At 50.6% G+C, this 18976-nt stretch overlaps 1 protein-coding gene across 4 annotated transcripts in view; it reads right to left on the minus strand.

Moving 5' to 3' along the window:
• Positions 1–18752, minus strand: part of TIAM1 (TIAM Rac1 associated GEF 1) — a 176173-nt gene extending 157421 nt beyond the window's left edge. For 2 of the 4 annotated variants that reach the window (XM_083822208.1, XM_083822203.1), the window contains exon 1: positions 18528–18587. The gene's annotated coding sequence lies outside the window, so the exon portion shown is untranslated. Of the gene's footprint in view, positions 1–18527 lie in introns of all 4 variants that reach the window. The other 2 variants (XM_083822182.1, XM_083822207.1) reach the window with 2 other exon arrangements.
• Positions 18753–18976: the final 224 nt, after the last annotated feature.

The following is an 18976-nucleotide window of genomic DNA, read 5'->3' on the forward strand; positions in this document are numbered from 1 at the left end:
CTGAGAGTTTAGGTCCTGCAGAGGGCAAGGCACACGCTTGGCTTTCTATAGTTACGCGGGGTCTATATGCATACATTGTGAGTATAAGAGTTAAGCAGATGCCCAAATCTCAGCAGGCCGGCGGCTGGTATTTCAGTGCTATAACCAAAGGAGCTTATCTCTGCATCTCTAATATGATGCGGCTCCAGCGAGCCTGGTGACCACAGTGAAGCTGAACGAAGCTCCCTGTTTCCAGTTGGATTCAGCTACATGATTTTATTCCTGAGGTGGCTCAGATTGGTGCCAGCATCGAGACACTATAAAATGAGGAGGCAAACATGAAAAGAGGGAACAGCTGAGGGCATACCTCATCAGGTGTACCTCGTATTAATGCCACTGCAACACTGAGAAAAGCACGAAGCCCCTCCAACAACGGCAGTGCTAGTCTTGTTTGTACACATTTCTATACTTGAAAACCCCAAGAGTCACAGCCACTAAGGCTAAATATGGCCCCACTCCCGCAAAATACCTCCTCACCTTCCATTCCCGGTGCAGAAACCTACAGACCTGACAATGGGACTGGTGACTAGCACAGCTGCTCCTGGACGAGCCTTGCAGTCCTGCAACCTGCCACGACGCAGCACAAGCCTTCGAGACATGCAGGAAGCAAGTGACATGCAGATCGCCCAGACCATGCTTGCACATTTGTTGTTTTGTTTAAAACCTGGTAATCCCGACCACGTGGGCTCCCATTTGCTCAGTGACCCACTGAGCTCTCTGTTCGGTCTGGATGCAGCAGCAGTGCTGCCATCCAAATACCTGCACCCAGCTTGGGATCGGCTCCTGCAGAAGGAAGGGGACCAAGGCAGAACCAGCTGCCTTTAAAACCAGAAAGCCCAAACCCAAACAACCTACCACTTCTAGTGCACGCATGAAGTGCTCAGGTATGGGAGGCAGGAAAAAAGCAATTTCCTCATCAGTATCACTTTTGTCAGCAACAGGACCCAAAGAAGCAAAAACACGTTCTGCAAACCACCCTGACCGAATCAAGAGCGCATCACACCTCGTAAATATCACTCTTCATCTGGGGATCAAGCACTTCTCTCTCTAATGAGCCTTCCCAAACAGAGCAGACGTCGACCACAAAACAATTACACAGAATAATATTGGAAATTCCCAATTAGGTACAGCGTACAAAAACGCTTCAAAGAAGAAAAAGAACCCAAGAAAGACACTAATTACATATTTTTACCCTGCTATAGACAGCACTTATTTAAGGGAAAGCATTTTGCTGGAAAACATGTTTGTTTTAATTATCTAATACTGATCTCATACACAAACAAATCCAAGCTACGGAAAAATGCCATACCCGGGCTTTTAAAACAGGGTTCAGTCAAGGAGAAGAATGTGTTAAGTAATTAATGTTTTTTTGCAATGTGAAAGGTACCTATGGCTCCGTTTTGCCCATGGGAAATAAACACTGTTGCAGAGTGATAAAACGCTGTTGCAGAGCAAAATCTCTCTCTGCCCCGTCCTCACTGCTGCCTGGGAAAAACAAAAAGAAAGCCCTTTTTATTTCAGCTCTGTTTCTGCATAGCTGAAGCACCCCAAACTGCCTGAGGTTATCAGCACAAGCATCCAACGTGCAGAGCTGTGTCAAATGCGTCAGCAACTGGACGAGTCCGATCGCTGAAAGCAACGCCAGCACTGGACGTTGGTTAGCACACCGCTAACCCAACTCCGAGCACCATAATCCATGGGAATTGGGCATAAACAAAACAGAAAAATTACACAGATATATGGATAGCTAAGACAAAAGCTCACCAGGCAATTAAGAAGGAAAAAAAGAACGTGAAACTTCACATCAGAAGAGAAATCGCCATCCAGGCTATTTCACTCCATTAATTTTTTAGCAGTATTACCCACTCCAGTCAAGTATAAGATAGAGAATTTATATTTTTAGCCTTTTGAAGCAAGCCATCTTCCATAAAAAGGAGAAGCAATCTCACAGTAATTCATCCACAGTGCAAAAAGAGAGGAATTCCCTCCCTCATGCAGCGAATTCAGTGGCAAAACTCTATAAATATTGCAAACCAGTTCCAGCAATACATGTGATTTAAAAGGAATTCAGAAACCAAGGCTTAAACCAAGCCATTAAAGTCAAATATTTTCACAGTAAAGGGTTCAGAGGTAGAGAGTGGCGGGTTTGATTTTTTTTTTCCTCCTCCAGTTCGTGACTCCGTTTTATCAAAAGCTTGCTGTAAACCCCAAAGGGAAGAAAAAAAAATAAAACCAACCAAACAGAAGAAAGAGAACAGCAGATGTATTGGCCTCTCTTTCCCCAGCTAGAGCCCACACCTTAGCTCTTCCACGTGGGGATGCCCTCACCTTCTCCCGGTGACCCAACACCCACAACTCACCTTCTGCCGGCGTCAGTCTTCATTGCGCAGCCACTTCCCCCCCTCAGCCCCCGTGCCCACCCCTGTGCAAACTCACATTTCGGGCTGCTGCCGAGCAGGAGCAGGAGAGAAGGGCAGGTGCTCCTCCGGTGACCGATTAAGTCGCCGAGCGAGACTTTCAGACTCCAGCGCTGACAGGGTTATCGCCCGGGGAGGCGAGGGGCAGAGCAGAGCATCCAGCAAGCCGCTGCCCCAGGCCCCTTGGGGAAAACTGCCTGGAGCACGGAGAGGGGAAGGGGATACCGGGGACAGGGGTGGCTGGGAGTAGTCTGTGGGTTTTTAATGCTGAGGTTACAGCCAAAGAGGAAGCGTGGCAAGGAGAAGCAAGGGCAGGTTTTGGCTACTCCAGCTGCAGCTCAGTTTGAGACACTGGTCCATCACACAGTGATGCCGGTTACAGAACCAGGAGGCTTCTCCAGCAACAATGCTAGAAGCCTTTTCTGCCTTTTTTTTTTTTGGTCATGATTTAGGAACAAGTACTGATCTCCTTCCTCATTGCATAGGAATTTGAAAGTTAGGACAACCTCCTCCCTAGCCCTACAAAGGTTCAGCAGTGTGGAGAGGTTCAGGTCTCACCATGAACGCTGAGCGCAGTCAGGGTTCTCCTAGCACCTGGACCGCTCCTGTAGGGAATTTGTGCTGCCTAGGAGGGTAGGGAAACAGTAATTCATTGAAGCTGCAAGAGAAATGAAAAACAGAGCAACAACAAGAAAACGCACCAAAGATGCACCCTGCTATTTCTGCACAAACTAATTCAATAAGGAAAAAGAAAAGAGCAACCTGCTGCTTAAAAATATTCTTCGGATGCTATGTAAGATCTATTAATTCTTTGCTAAAAGGAAACATCCGGAATGAAGGAGACTTCCAAGGGAGAAAACAAAATAAACTGGTTCCACAATCGCATACCATTTACTTAAGACCACTGTGATGAATGCACACCAGCAGTCTTCGTTCGGGGTTTCCCCTACTCATCTGAGTGTTCAACTCTTCTGCTCCTAATGCTGAGTGAAATAAATACATAAATACTGTACGCATGAGTAGCTCCCGACATAAATATTTGTTAAAAGACTTTTATTGTTACTCCTGACGCGGGCCATCTGCAGCGTAGAGACATTCAGATCCACGGCACAAGCAGCGAGGGCTGTAAGAGCGAGCAGCAGCGATGTTCTCTCCTACCCGGATCGCTCACTGCTGCCGGCGGGTCTGGAGGCCACCAGGCACCAAGGAAGCGTTCAGATGTCGCAGCAGCTCGGTCTGATGGCAGGTTTCAGAGAGAAGTCCACTCCTAAACGCTGCCTTGCATTAAAGCATGCATAGAAGTTAGATCAGCACAATTAAAATAAGCCAGAACAATCCTATTACAGCTAGGCTGGCTAGCCTCACACAGACAAGCCTAAGTTTGTACTTAATTAGCTGTATTAACATGCTCTCCTTCCAAAACCAGCTTTTCAGAACCGAAGTGACCACCAGTTGCATTGCCAACACATGGCAGGACAAGACAAACTCACGTCCTTCTCTGGACAAGGCCCCTGGGCACACAAGCACCCGGTGATCTCGCAGCCCCCGGCAGGGTCATTCCCCAGGCCCACCAGCGATGAGACTGAAGCTTGGGGCAGCAGCATCCTGTGATCCTCACAACCTCGTGTTTAGATACCTCGGGGTTTTTATTTTTATTTTTCCTATATTTCTGCGTGTTAAGTATGACACAGGGGCTAGTTTGCTTGAAACTCTGAAACGCCCTGTGCCCTCGTTAATGCAAACACCCACCGAGGGTATGCCAGCTTACATTCAACTCCCGAAAAACAACTGAAGAGGCTACTTGACCAAAGCAGCAGCAGGTTTACTTTAGGCTTCTGGAGTGGAAGCAGGTATTACAACCAGCGTACAAACAGAGCTGTAAGCGGCAGCAGGCCTCTGATAACGAGAAAGAGAGATTAAACCAGCCCCAAATGCTAAAACAAACCCTTGAGGACCTTAAAGGGAGAAACCCAGGATCTGATTATTCCTTTGACATCACTGCTGCTTTACTCACATAGGTGGATGGCTGGCTACCAGCATCTCAATTCTGCTAAAGATTTCTTTAACCTTACTCTTTAAGAAGTTGCACAAAAATACCCCCCTTTGCATTTAAACACTTTCTCTGAGACAGAGCCTACAGGTGCTCAGGCACCAAGCCTCCTCTGGCAACGCTGCACGCCTGCAGCCCCTGGAACGCAGGGTGTTTTCAAGCTAAATGGCAACAGGAAATTCAACATTTTAATCTCAGCTAGGAGAAACAGCATTTCAAATACAGGAAACATTGGCACAGGTTAACAAAAGAAGAGAAATTGATTCAATCTCTTCAAAAGCTCAGAAGGGTGGAAGCGATCCACGCGGCATTAAGGAAGGAATTTGGAAGGAAAGCATCCACGGATGAGTGACACCGTTACATCCCACTTGAAAGAGGAGATTTAAGGGCAGATTAAGTTTTGCTGGCAAGCTGGTGGAGCTCGGGTGATATCAGCTGTCCTGCCCACTCACGCGAAGCCAGAGCTCGTTTCAGGGCGCTGCACAACGTGGCTTCAGCTTGGAGCTGGTATCGGCCAGGATGAGCGTGTCCCCACTGAAGCATTAGGGTCTACGGACCCAGCCAAAGCTTCCATCTCAGCAGGCCGCCCAGTCCAAACAGCAGCAACTATCGTCCCAGGCCTGAAATATGTGGTAGTGCGTGTGAGAAATATGCTCTGCTTGCTCCGGGAGACAGAGCAGATCCTGGCACCTCCTAATTCTTTTAGAAATGCGGTCACCTTCAGTGCCTCGAGAAAGAGAGGCAATTCCAGCGGCATTCAGCTTTCAGCACTTGGCAAGAGAGGATGGGAAAAAGTATCCATTTTCTTAAACAGGGATCTAAAGGTTGGGAGGGGAAGGAACATGCACCAAGAAACCCAGGCAGGAAGAAAATCAATTAGCAGATGGGGTACAGTCAGGAGGGAAGAGAGCGCCTCCTGCTAAAAGGAGGCTGCAAACAGCTTAGCAGTTACTTAGAGGAAAAACATCCCTCCCACCCCTGGAAAACCTGCCCTGGACGTGTCAGCGTGTCCTTTCTGCGGTGTCAACCGGTGCAACGGGCAGGCAGCAGGTCAGGGCACCCCACAGCCTTGCCAGAGCACCTGTGCTCCCGGGGCACCCCCAGGTGCTGCCCACGGGATGGGAGGGTGAGAAGCGAGCGAGCCTCCCCGACACGTTACCCTCAAATCTCATGTAGATCCGAATTCATCAGGCAAGCAGTTAGTGGCCAGATTCTGCTACAGATCAGAGATTTATTTACTCACCAGAGTCAACTGGAGGGAAGGAAAAAAAAAATACGTAAACCAACAGCCCACACACTTCCCTCTCCCTTCATTTATTTCTGGCGTCTTCCTACTTTGCATGGCTTGTGACACCACCAAGCCCAGAGCATCCTGCAAACAAAAAGCAGAAAAGCTGGTCTTTCGTGGGGATAAAAGAAGGCATAGGATCTGCCCCTGAAGTACAAACAGGTTCAGACACCTTCTCTCAGGAAGATAAAGGTTGTTTCGCATGTAATTCCTCCCACCGCCTCGAGCTCCTTTAAAGTACCCGGGGGAAGGAAGGAAGGAAGGAAGGATGTGTCAGGAGAAGACGGCACATTTGCATCAGGCACTTTGACGGGATAACCACTCCTGTGTACCCTGGTTATTGAGGAGGCACTAGTGGGCACCTCGCATGAGTGGGAACAGGCAGCAGGCCTTGCCAGGCTCGGCGTGCGTGCTCCGGAGCCTCCCATGGCTTCCCGCACACACTGCGGGTCTGTGACCACGGCACGAGGAGGAAGAGTGGGAAATGGAAAAGTGGCACGTAGAAGCACGGTGGTACATCCCTCGGATGTTATTCAGGTTAAGGCTGCGTTTCAGTAAATAACTAGGTAGTACAAACGGGAGACTAAGTGCACATATATATTAGAAGGGGAAAACTTGATTGTTTTTTCCTATTTTCGGTAAAACAGAAGATCGATCATCACCCTGGAACAGCTTGTTCTTTCTGTCCACCATGAGGAGAAAGCCCGAGATGCCAGCCCAAGCTGGGTGAAGGTGCCTGCTACCTTCTTGTCTCCCCAACAGCTGACTTATTTCCAGAACCACTACAGAAACAAAGGTCTTCTTCATACCTGAAAACCTGGCTAATGACGCACTCAAAGCTAACGCTAAAGCGCTGGTGATTAAGTCCATCCTTTTCCCAAAGACCAAGGAGGCCTATGGGAAAGCAAACAAACAAACAACAAATCAAGCGCAGATGTTCTCCGCATCTCCTAAACACACACGTGCCCACGTTGGGGTACGCTGACCCTCTGCAGCTCGGGATATAACCGGCCTCCAGCACCTGGGCCTCCAGGAGAGTCAATGGAGCGCTGCAGGAGCAATACAAGATGGCAAATCCACGTGGCTTCTGCCCATGCCACAAGCTGCTGCCCCATCCCCTTCACGCAGCTCAGTCCTACCAATCCCAGTCTTCTCCTGTTGCTTTGCGCTTGCCAAACTGCTACAATTAAGGCATCAGTCTTCTCTCACTAACTCCTACGGACTGCAAACCCAGTCCTCTCTTCCTGCAGTTTCAGCTCAAAGCAATTTTTGGCTCAGCTTTCAAATGGGAGCAGTTTCGACACCAAAGTACTACTGACAGCAGAGACCAAAAAAACAACGTAGTGACACAAAGGGATGCTTAGCATCACAGATCAGATTACAAACATGCTAATGCTGGAAAAAAAAACATATTCTGATTTCAGACAGGGCAACATCCCCAGGTAACATTCAAAATGCTTGATGACTCTTACTGCTTTCTTAGAAACCCTTGAAAAGTACAAAACATAATTTGCAGCTTCTGCTTGAGAGAGGGCGTGCATGCTTTTAGCAAGACAGCCCCCGGCCCTAATGGGAGACTTCTGCCTCTTGCAGACATTATGCTGCATCTACATTTCCACCATCCTTCCCCCCTTGCACTAGCCCAGGACGTGCTTTCAGCAGCTGCCGTAGATGCAGACAGCATCCCTGCAGCTGAAAATCATCTCCATGTATAAATAGGGTTGCATAACACAGATGCCTCCAGAAGATGCCCACCCAGCAACAGCACCACCAGACGCCCCGTGTTTGCAGCTGGATGCTGAAAAAAAAAAAAAAAAACAACACTTTGAACGAGCCCTCCCTGGTTGAGAGAGGAGCTGACACCCAGCAGGAGGCTCTCTAGCCCCAAAAGCCAAGGTTTCTGAGGGCCCAGAGGACAGTGGGATAAGCAGGTGCCTCCCTCCTGTGGCAGCCCGTGTGTGAATAAGGGGTGCAGGAGCAGAGGTGGCGCAAGGCCAGAACCTGCACACACCCTCTATCAGCAAGGATCCGGGCAGATCTAAGGGAGCAGCGTTTACTAGGGCGAGCGCTGGTGCGTCCTCTGACGCTGCAGACACCTGAGCATCGAGCCCAAGGCCGAGGAGCTGCCCCTTTTGCCAGACCACAGCCCTGAGCCACCCCGAGCAGGATCCTCAGCCCGAGGTACTCGCAGTCTTCTGCTGCTCACTCCCTTTTGCACGTGCTGAGGCACCACGAGAGCTCCCCTCTCTCCTGTCCATCAGGAGGAGGGATGCATTACGGCCCTGAGGACTGCAGCTTCGTCGTTCACTGACTCGGGAGACCTTGAGCATCTGCAGCAGGCAGCTCTCCAAGGCTTTTCCTGCGCTGCCGGTCCCCATCCCGCCACATGACGATTCCCGTCGGGGTGCCCCCACCTCCTCCGGGGACCTTGCTCAGGATTTCAGCTGGCAGGGAGCCCGAGGGCTCTCTCTACCAGCAGCGAAACTGGGCTGTTGCTAACGCTGCTGGCCCTCATGGCATGCCAGCAGGGCACAAATCATCCTAGAGAAACGGTCTCTTCTGCTGCTGGCTCACTGCTCCAATGTCACCCGCTTTTTTTTCCCCTCCACTCCGGGATGGAGCAGACAAGTCGGGCAAGACCCATGCCCCAGGACATCCTCCCGCCCCTCCAGCACAAGGTGGGGAACACGGCACCCCCAAGTACCCTTTCCCTTCCCCTCTCTTCCACATTTCAAGATTTGGGTCCTGTGCAGAAAAAAATTGCTTCTAGAGCCGCGCCAAGCCGAGCGCTTTGTTTTTAAGAACAAGGTGCAGTCACCTCTTCAGCTGCCTCTCCTACTCCCAATTCAGGACAAAACGAGGCAACAGGCAAAGTGCTGACAAAGATGTGATTAAACTTGTAGGGCTGCTCCGTTTGAATGGGACAATCCTAGCCACGGAGAGAGCAGGTATCACCCAGATGAGCCCGTACTTCATGTCTGACAGTCCAGATTAAGAAACGAACCAGAGGGGCCAGGGCCAGAACGGCAGCAGCAGCTCAGCAGTGAATAAGTGAAGGCACAAGCTCACCTCGCAGGGGTTTGGGGCACGGGGCAGGAGGAAGAGCACTTGCTGAGGACTTGCTTTTCCTTCCAGCAGCGATCCGTGCCTGCCCCATGCAGAACCAGGGGGGATGGGAGAAGCCCTCCAGCATTTTGGGCCCCCAGCCACAGTCCTGTCCCCCTGCTACAGGTTTCTTGGGACTGCCAGCTCAGTTCTCTCTAATAAAGGCAGGAGGCACCACGCATCAGATGGGGAACAGACAGAGAGGTATGTGGGGCTGGGGAAAGACCTCTCCCCACCACAAAAATGCAGACGGCTTACCTGTCATACCCTGGGGGGGCTCTTCTGAGCAGTTCTTTTTTTCTTCTTTTCCAGAAAGGGAAAGAAGGGGGAAGCATCTCTGGGCAGTCAGTTAAAAAAAAAAAAAAAAAAAAAAAAAAACCTAGGCAGCAAGTAGATCTACCCTCTGTTGGCCTAACACACAAGCGCTTCCCCTCACTTCCTCACATTCTGCAGACGCCTCCTTGCTATTCCCTCAGCCTTTCACCCCCCATCAATGAGAGTGGCAGGAATTCAGGCCAGAGCCCACGCCCCAACGGGAAGAAAAGGTGAGGGAAGGGGACAACGTGCACGATCCCCCAGTTAAGCCAGTCGCTGGCTTTCAGTCTGCCATCGAGGCAAGCAAATGCACAAGCCCCCAAACTGCTCTCTTTTCCCAGACCAAGGAGAAGAAGTCTTACTTAGAGTGCTGTTTGCCAGACCAGAGTTGGATTTTTTTCAAGTATTTTTACTTTTGAAGACAAACAGGCAAGAAAAACAGGTACAAACCCAGAAGCAAACCATGAGCAAGGGCCAGCACTGCAGCAACGTTGCCCACGTGGTTTGGCTGAAGGGTGCATCGCACCTTCCGCTGCCTCGTCCCCGGAGCCAGCACAGCCGCCTGGGCCCCTTGAAAAGAAACCCTGGAGGAAATGCTGGAGGATGCCTGTACCAGGTACAATCCCTTCTCATACAGCTTCAAAGCGATACCCCAACAGGCATGGCTTTTTCCTGGTTTATTTCAAGGGCACCCACATTCAAGGCCTTGTGTTAACAAGGGCTGCTTTGTTAAAAACAGGGCATGTTTTCTAATTTAACGAAGATGGAAACCAAGGTACGGCCAGGGATACTCTCATCATTTCAGAAGACCTTACTTGTGTATTACACAGCTACCACTTCCAAGAAACTCACCTACCACACACGCCACGGTTGTTAACTGCACTTGCTCAGGGGCCCTTTTCACCAGAGGGCTCTGGTGGCAGCTTTCCTGCATCCCCTCGCTGGACGTTGTCCTTCAGTCCCTCCGCTTTGCCACAGCTGCCGCGGGCCGGGCACACTTACACGCGAGGCAGCGTTACTGCCTCCCGGCAGCAAACAAAAACAGAAGAGAGATTGAGTTTCCTCAGTAAACCAGCAGGCAGTTTATCTTCATCCGAGGCCATAACACTTCATAAACATTTACCAAGTGTTTTTCTTCCCCCCCCCTACACACTCAGCTTCTTCCCACAAGCTCGGAGCACCTACGAATCCTCGGCTGGGGACTTGTCCCACGCTTCCCCTTCAAAGGGCGACTACTTGGAGGGGCGAGGAAGACAGCTGAAGCCCAGCGGTACAATCTGCTTCTCTCCTGCCTCAGGCCTTTCTCGGCCCGTGGCAAGCCCCGCACGCAACCTACACGCAGGATGTGTGATCTGTAACGATGCTGCTGCCAAATTTCAAGCTCACATTATCTGCAGAGAAATGCACGCAGTCATCACAAAAACTGGCGCAGACCATCAGAAATTTAGCAAGAAAGGAGAAATCAGCACTTGGGTACGGCTGTAGCAGAGGATGCTGTCTCATACGCCCTGTGACACGCTCACAAGGACATGACATCCCTTATGCCATGGTATTTGGCACGAGGCTTGTGCCTTTCTGCTCGTATGGCAAGGCACCAGAAACCCCTAATGACTTCTAATGCATTTCAAGGCATCATAATGCAAAAAAATAAAATTAAACGAAACATAAAGCTTCTCCCCAGCAACCCTCACAATGCACGCACACCAAACACAAGCTACTACCCAGCAGTTGCAGCCATTTCAAGAAAACGCCACCGTTTGTGCAACGAGCTGAAACAACAAAGCTCGGGGCAGTAGCGAAGCAAACCTTTGCTGGCGATTAGACCTCAGCCCTCCTCGTCCTGCGGCTGTGGTCCCACTGGAGGCAGACAGCAGCAGCCAGAGGGCACCTGACCAAACATCCACCCGGGCTAGATCCTGGCCACGCTGGCCCCCAAAAGCCACCACCAGCAGCAGAAGGGGAATAGCAAGGCATCACGGGATGCAGTAACGAGGTGGTACCAGGAAGGTCGGCGAGCTGGCACGGGTAAGGATGGGACTTCAGGAAGTGCTGCCAACTCTTCAGCTCTGCACCTCGCTTGGCACATTTGGGAAAGACCTTTAACACCAGTATTTGTATTTTTCAGGTTTATTACCAGAGGAAAAAGAGAATATTCCAGCACGGCAAGCCCTGAAGCTAAAATTACAAACGTATAACTGACGAGTTCAGAAGCAGTTGGTGTAACTCTGATCCCACAACGAGAGGTCCCCAGCATTATCGACTGCCAACAATTATTACTCCCTAGACACACAACACAGCTTTGTTCCCAACTGGAAGCCACAACTGCAGGCAGCAGGAATTGCTACCAAAGGCAAAACACAAAGCACAGCCTCGCCACGCCAAATGTTCTCCAAAGGGGGACGCAGGAGTGGACACAGAAGCCTTATCTTCGCCGACATCCTTTCAAACAAACAAACAGAAATGAAGAGTGCATGCCCCAAAGGAGGGGGCCAGCAAGGAGAGGGTACCCCCAAAGAGGCACTAGGTGACCCTTCCAGGCTTAATGCATGCTTAATGAAACGTTTTGTTCATTAGTTATTGAACTTTCATTAGCACTTGGAGGGAAAGCTACACGCAGAAAAGATGAAACACAATCAATTTCTCCTGAAATTGCATACATTTCCCCACATTAATCCTCGGCAAGTTCTTCCCAACTGATATTAAGCACCAAATCAATTAATACTAATTGCTCACCTTACTTTCACAGAGGAAGCTTCACACCTCAGCAAGCCTCAAAAAACAAAAAAAAGTATTTTTTTCCAGATACTTGCCTGGTCTTTTTATATTCATTTAGCTCTGCACTTAATTATTTTGGCAAGTAACTGTGTCAGCTCAAGTTTCCTTACTCATTACCCTTTTGCAGAGCGAGAGCACAAAGCAATCACGTTTTTATAACCGCACAGCCGCTAGCAACAGAATAAACAAAGTTTTCTCTGAATCACGGGGTGAAATCCCCAACCCATTGACTTCATTAGCAGTCTTGCCATTAAATTAATATGACTGGTCCGACTTTCCCAGGAGACAACGCTGACCGAGCGAGGAAACGTATTTTGCCAGTAACAAGCGAGCCTAGCAGGATTTAGGTTCACCTTTCTCGTGGATGCAGCACGTACATTTATCACGCGCATTTTTAACACATGCCATACAGATAGCACAGAGTAAACAGGAGCCACATTTGTCATCCCCCGCTGTAGGAGCGCAACAGGTTTTCTCACCACCACGTGATGAATCTTCAGAGAAGGTTTTTCTTCTTACACTCCACATAACCACATTATACCTCAACATCCCCCTCCCCTGCTAACAGGACTTAATTTTTTTTCCTCTTTTCTAAACACAGGTCCATTACTGTCTGCAAGACAAACAAGACAAATAGCTTCACAAAAGAAGTGACTTAATGCAGACGGTCTTTCTTCCCGGTTAGAGCCGTATAGAAAATGCTGCCAAGCAGCTCTGCAAAGCACAGCTGGGACCCACGCTGCCTCCACGGGTCCGTGCACCTCCGGAGCACCCCGTGGCCAGGGGCAAGGGGGTGCCAGCGCCCCTCAGCCTCCGGGAGGGCTCTTTGGCATTATCGTGGAGCTGCAGCTAAGCTCAAGCCTTCTGCAGCCGAGGACGTCTCAAGCTGAGTTAGTTACACGGTGGGAACCCAACAGCCTCACCTCAAAACGCCTCTCTAGTCGTCCACTTTGTGCACTCCCTGCACCGCTTTGCTGCCTTTTCTCCCCTCCCTCTCACTTGGTCTTGGCTACTACTGCAGGGAACCCAAGTCTCTGCAGGGAAGATGCTTAACCTTTATTTTGTTCTTGGGTTGGAACAAGTCAAGTATCGCTGTCATGCAGCTCTGTCACCGTAACAGCACTCCACCTTGTTGCACAGCGGACATCAAATCCTCCGGAACAAAAAACAGTCCCCTCTTAAAAGCATGACGGTAAAGGTGCATCGTATTAAGGGGAAAATAAACTAAAACAGCCCTATCTGTGGGTTTGCTTGTTTGTTTTTCTGGCTAAGGTTCTCCAGATTACCTGTCACACAGATAATTTTGAAAGCGCCTCTGACATTGTGCCACCGAGACACCCACCCAAACACTAGGGCAGGTCCACGATGAAGGAACAAGCACCAAACGGAGGCATCATGAGAGTTACGCCAACACGGAAAAAAACACAGGTAGGGCACGAATGAAGGTCTTACTAATAAAAACATCAAAGAGCACCAAAACTGTCCAGCAACTTGGTGTGCAGCTAGTAAGCAGTACTCTGAAGGCTTTGAGACATGCTGCTGGTAAGCAGAAAGCAAAGAGATGGCAGGAGCTGGCGCAACCGAAGCAGCAAGATGCAGATCGCCCGGCTTTCTAGAAGAAAAAAGGAAACCAAGTGTGATGGACTAAGGCAGGAGATCATCCAAAACAAGGAAAATGTTGCTGCTACAGTAACGGATGGGCCTGACAGACACACAGCAACTGGGTCCAAGCAGGAACTGCTCCCACCTGCTGAAAGCCTGGTGCTGGGCGGTGCGTCACTTGCCAGGGAGGGCAGACAGCCAGGCAGGGGGATAATGTGATTGCAAATCCAGAGGGGCCACACAGGCTACTGTACAAGAACACTGGGGGGGGGAAAAAGTCAAAACATGAAGGTAGAATTTCTGTAACAACATCACAAGTTTTCTCTCTGTGTGTAAAGAGGGACGAGATAAAGGGGATCAAGGTATTCGTGCTCTTGCAGAGTAATGCTGATAAAGCAGGAAGCCGTGGACAAACTATTAGGCCACGGCTCTCTGGCATGAGGTTTTAAATCTTCAGATATAAGAAGTTTTGAGTGAGAGATGAGAGATGTTTTCCAGCTGTGGTTTAGTTTTAGCCTAGAGATATGCAGTTGCTCTACAAAGGTAGTTCCTAAGAATACTTTTTTTTTAAAAAAGCAACAAAAGGAGAGGAAACTCCAGTAATCCAAGAGTGCTATCGTCAGCCAGGCTGAGATTAAACAGCAAAGCACTGACTGAAGAGGATGCAGGATGAGACAGGAAAAAGACTTCTTTCCTTCGGTAGTTGGTTCGGGTTGCAGATCTCCCAAGGAGGCTCTGGAGCCCGTGTGGTTTTACCTGGGGAGAGCAGGAGAGCAGTTCCTCTCTGAAAATACACTTTAGAACGAAGAGAGAAGAGAAAAGGCTTTCCCCTGACAGTGGGAAATGCTACCGTAGCCCCCCACTCTCCATCGAGGGGCAAATCTGCCCCCACCAGCGTGAGGGCTTTCCACGAGCCCTGCCGTCAGCAACCTGCCTGCACAGCCCAGACCTCTTTGCAGCCAGGTCTTTGCCCCCGTTCTGCGAAGCGAAGGAGGGCCCTGCCCTTCAGGAAGGGGCACGCTTGGCCAGAGCAAGCGAGCTGTCAAGGAGGCTGTGATCGCTCGGCGAAATGGCGCAAACAGGATGGCAGATGCGCGCTGCCAGCATCCGTGGCGTGAGAGTAATAATTTTAAAGTGCTGCTTGATGTTTCTCTGATGAAGCTATTTTCAGCCGCTTTGAATCTTCTTCAGAAAAGCCAGTCTTTCTGAAGCAAAAAAGAGTCGTGACTGCTCTGGGCTCGGATGCGTGCATGTAATCAGTTCAGGTGTTTAAATTATTTATCCACGAAGAGGAAAGCTGTACTAACCTTCAGAACAGAACATATGAAAGGGAAAAACAATTAAACATAAAGACACGCTGAATAATATGAAGCAGTACGGAGTTCTCCGATGCAGATGGTAACTATGGCCAAAGGTTTTAAAAAACAAATAAAGAAAAACCCCTTTTGCTTAAAGACATAATGAGTTCCAAATATGCATTTTATTGCAGCCTGGTCTGCAAAATGCAAAATACAGAAGTTTGCTGCATTCTTCACGACCTACGCTTACGTAAGTATGTGTGACATCCAGTGCTCTGGACCAGACCATCTCTCCTCATCACCTGCCAGCAGACATAACCCCTTTGCCTTTCCTCTTTGATCCTGCCTTTCTCCTGCTGTCTCTCCTCTCCAGGCCACAGCTGCCAGGAGACCTCCCAGGCGGAAGATACACAGGGTGGGAGCGACCCCACAGCCTGGTGAGATGGCTCCCTGCGGTACTTACCACAGAAGACACTGCTCAGGAGCTAAAGCTGCTGGTCCCCAGGCAGACCAAGCAGCTGCGGTGACACACCAGGTCCATCCTCACGAGCACGCCGCCTTCCCTCCGCCCCTCGCTCCCTGCCCGCTCCTCTAAGGGAAGAAGTTCCTAAAACAAGGCTGAGGTTAATGCATTGGGCATCTCGTTCCAGCTCGCGGATGCTCGCTTGCTCAGACTTGGCTTTATCCACTCAAGTTAATGGAGGAGTTCAGAAAAAAGTGTATTTATATTGCAGACTGGTGAAAGGTAAAACTGGACGCATTTACCACACAACGCTGAACCCCAGCACCAGTACCTTTATTTACAAAGACACGGCCAATTAAGTTGATAGCACGGCACACACAGGCAGTCTCTGAGCACCCAAGGAAAGAAATAGGTGGTTACTCCCATGAAAACCGAGCCCTTCCCCTGGTTTGTTACTGTCTCTCTCTGCTTTACCACCCGGCAGGCAGTGCTGCCAGCCGTGAAGGTGGGGGGCAGCAGCCACTGACAACAGCCTGCTCCTAGGCAAACGATCGAAAGCCCTTCCTCAGCCCACACAGTATCGCAAAGATTGGGCTGATTACATAGAAGACGAGCTCCCCACCTCTGTAAAGGAGACCCGGTAAGAAGTTCAAGGTATTTCAATTTACTTCAAGCCATTACCAGCTGCTGCTTCAATCACATTGCTTCTATAATCTGGGCAGCGTACCAAAGATCACAAAGGTTTGGGTTTAAGTTTCATTTAAAAACCTCCTCGCAGGAGAAGAATCATTCCTCCATTTTATTAAGCAAAAACCATAGGCTGCTGACAATGCTATTACAGGCGGCAACATCAATGGAACGTTATATGTATATATATAAAACATATAAAGAAAAATATTGAGCTGGAAGGCTACTAACAAAAATAGCAAGGAAGACCCCTGGGACGTTCTCTTTGCAATTCCTTTTTACTCAAGCCAACGCTTAAAGCCTCCTGCCTCAGATTCCCAGGTAGCCTACAAACCATTTTACGGCACCGTTGCCCAAACCAATCTGGCCGTCCAGCCAAGCAGTTTATAAGGGAACGCCATGCCTGTTACTGACAACGTTCTCCGCAGGGCAAGGAGAAAACCCACGATGCAGATGCATCAACTTTTCCGAAAGTAACATCGGCTCGAACTGAGTCACAATGGGAAAGTGACCTGTTTTGACGCTGAAGGTCCTTGGCATGACTGCTCAGAGCAAAACCATCTGTGAAACTGCACGAGGGATCCAGTTTCATGTGGAGCAGCAGCCAAAGAGATAATACATACATTAAAAGGCCTCCAGCACCACGGTCTGCCCAACTGCTCCCACCTACAGGGGATCCCGAGTCCCCTTCTTCTTAGGATCGACTCTCCAGCCACAGTAACCCTTCACTTGACGCTTGGTTTCAGCCTGCATCAGCCTTTTTACTCATTCTTGCCCAACTGCACTTTTGCCATTAATACTTTTTATAAATACAGATGAGATATAAAAAAAAAGCACTTCCATTCTCTCCCCCTACCCCCCCTTTTTTAAGCCTTATGCTGTAACCCTAGGGATAATTACTTTGGGGGCTGAAATTTCCCATTCTTGTTCTCATCCCAGAAGCACACACCTGAGGAAGATCTGCTTGGTCATAGAAGGTTTTTACACGTATTCTCAGATAGGTAAGCCCAGCTGCTTTGCAAACAGTAGCTAAAAACCACAGGATTTAAGAAAGGAAAATTGGATGTGATGTTCCATGTTTTAGTTAACAGCCTTCGCAGACGCAAACCTCCAGTTGCTCTGGAAACTGCAGCTCGGACACCACCAGGCCTATACATCAACCTGCTGGCTATACACGTTAGCAGCTCCTCACGCTCACGTGACAGGGACAGCGCTGCACCCTGGTCCTCCCTAGGAGGCAATACGTCCCGTAGCCCTCAGCGCAGCTCTCCGGCTGCATTTCCTTCACGCCTCAAAAGCCGTGCGGACCTACTGTCACGACAACAGCCCTTCAGATAAGGGAGAGATGGAAACACACACGGTTGCTTCCAGGATATGCCAGGGGTTCAAAGCGCGGCTGCTTCTTCCTGTGTTTGTGGAAGCTGGAAGCAAACGGAGGGCTCGGAGGATGAGCGAACACGGTGGATGAGTGGGACGCGGTGCACGGCTCCGCCAGCGGCTGGTTCTGGAGGAGACGGGAGGAAGGCTGGAGCTGGCAGCGGAGCAAGAGGGCAATTGGTGAAAGGGAGTGGAGGGAGATGCTCAGAAGAGAAGTAGGAGGAACGAGCACTGGATGCTCGTGGAGGAGGATTTGACACAGCACAAGAAGCCAGATTAAAAGAAAAAAAAAAAAAAGGAAAATATTACATACGTAGTAAACGGCCTGAGTGCCGGTTGCTGTGGAAACCGTAACTTTGAATTCAGTGGCTAAAACCCCTAGCATTTCTATTTATACCATGTGCCTCGCTACGGCACGAGAACTTGGAGAAAGGGAAAGCTCCAGCACCAAACAGGTTCCCCCCTGTGGCATGCAGAGGTCCTTTAAACAGTGCGTTAATTGGTCGTTTGATCGAGTCCCTTCCGATGCTCCTGGCCACCGAATGGCCACCCTGCGTGTGTACCTCTGACAGAAAGCCACCGCCGCCTTCCAAGCAAGGCCAGGTGAACCACCGGAGAGACGCCGAGCTGGACTCACAGAAACCTACTGCAGCCTAGAACAGCTAGAGAAGCCAGACGGGCCATTAGAGACGGCAGTATTTGTTTCTTTCATGGCAAATTAGAGTGAGCTCTATGTGAGCTTAAGGAGGGAGAGATCTCAAAGTCAAAGACTGCTAAAATGATGCTGAGCACCCCATTTGCTTAAGGCCTCCAAAATATTGCCTGTAGCGTACTGGAAAGCGTAGATTGGTCATCAAGGCAACAACACCGATCACAGCGAGCCCTCATTTGGGAGAGCCTCTATGAAAACGCTTCAGGTCATATAGCTGTCCGGCAGGAAAATGGCTTTTTCACCCTGGGGGCAGTGCTGCCCTGGGACACCGGCCGTCCCCGCTGCCCTCCCACCACCAGGACAGCAGACCCAAGCCCCCACCGCACCCCCCTGGTGCCGCTGCGCAGCCTGGAAGGGCAGCAGCCCCCCAGGGCTCTCCCACCCACCCGCGGGGCTCACCTGGCGGCAGCTGGGCACGGCCGGACAGACGGAGAGGCGCTGACGGACGGACGGACGGACTGAGGGGGCCGGGGTCGCCTCACGCCCCCCCCAGGCCCCGCTCCCGGCGGACAAAAGCGGGGCGGCCGCCGCCGCCGGGCTCCCCTCACAACCACGGCCGGCAGCGGCGGGGCCGTCGCGGTGCTGGCGGCGGCTCCCAGGCCCGCGGGGCCCCTCACGGCCGCCGCCGCTGCCCCGCCTCGGCCCGGCCCCGGAGCGCTCAGAGCGCGGAGCCGCCGCCGGGAGGCGCCGCTGCCATGTTGCGGCCGCCAGCGCCGCGAGGGGGGCGGTGCCGACGGGCGCCATGGAGACGGGCCTCCCATTGGCCGCGGCGGCGATCAATCGCGGCCCGGCGGGCCAATGGGAGGAGGAGGCGGCCAGCAGCGCGGCGTTCGGACTGGGGATGGTGT

Source organism: Anser anser (assembly GCF_964211835.1).
Source record: "Anser anser genome assembly, chromosome: 1".
Taxonomy (NCBI): Eukaryota; Metazoa; Chordata; class Aves; order Anseriformes; family Anatidae; genus Anser; species Anser anser.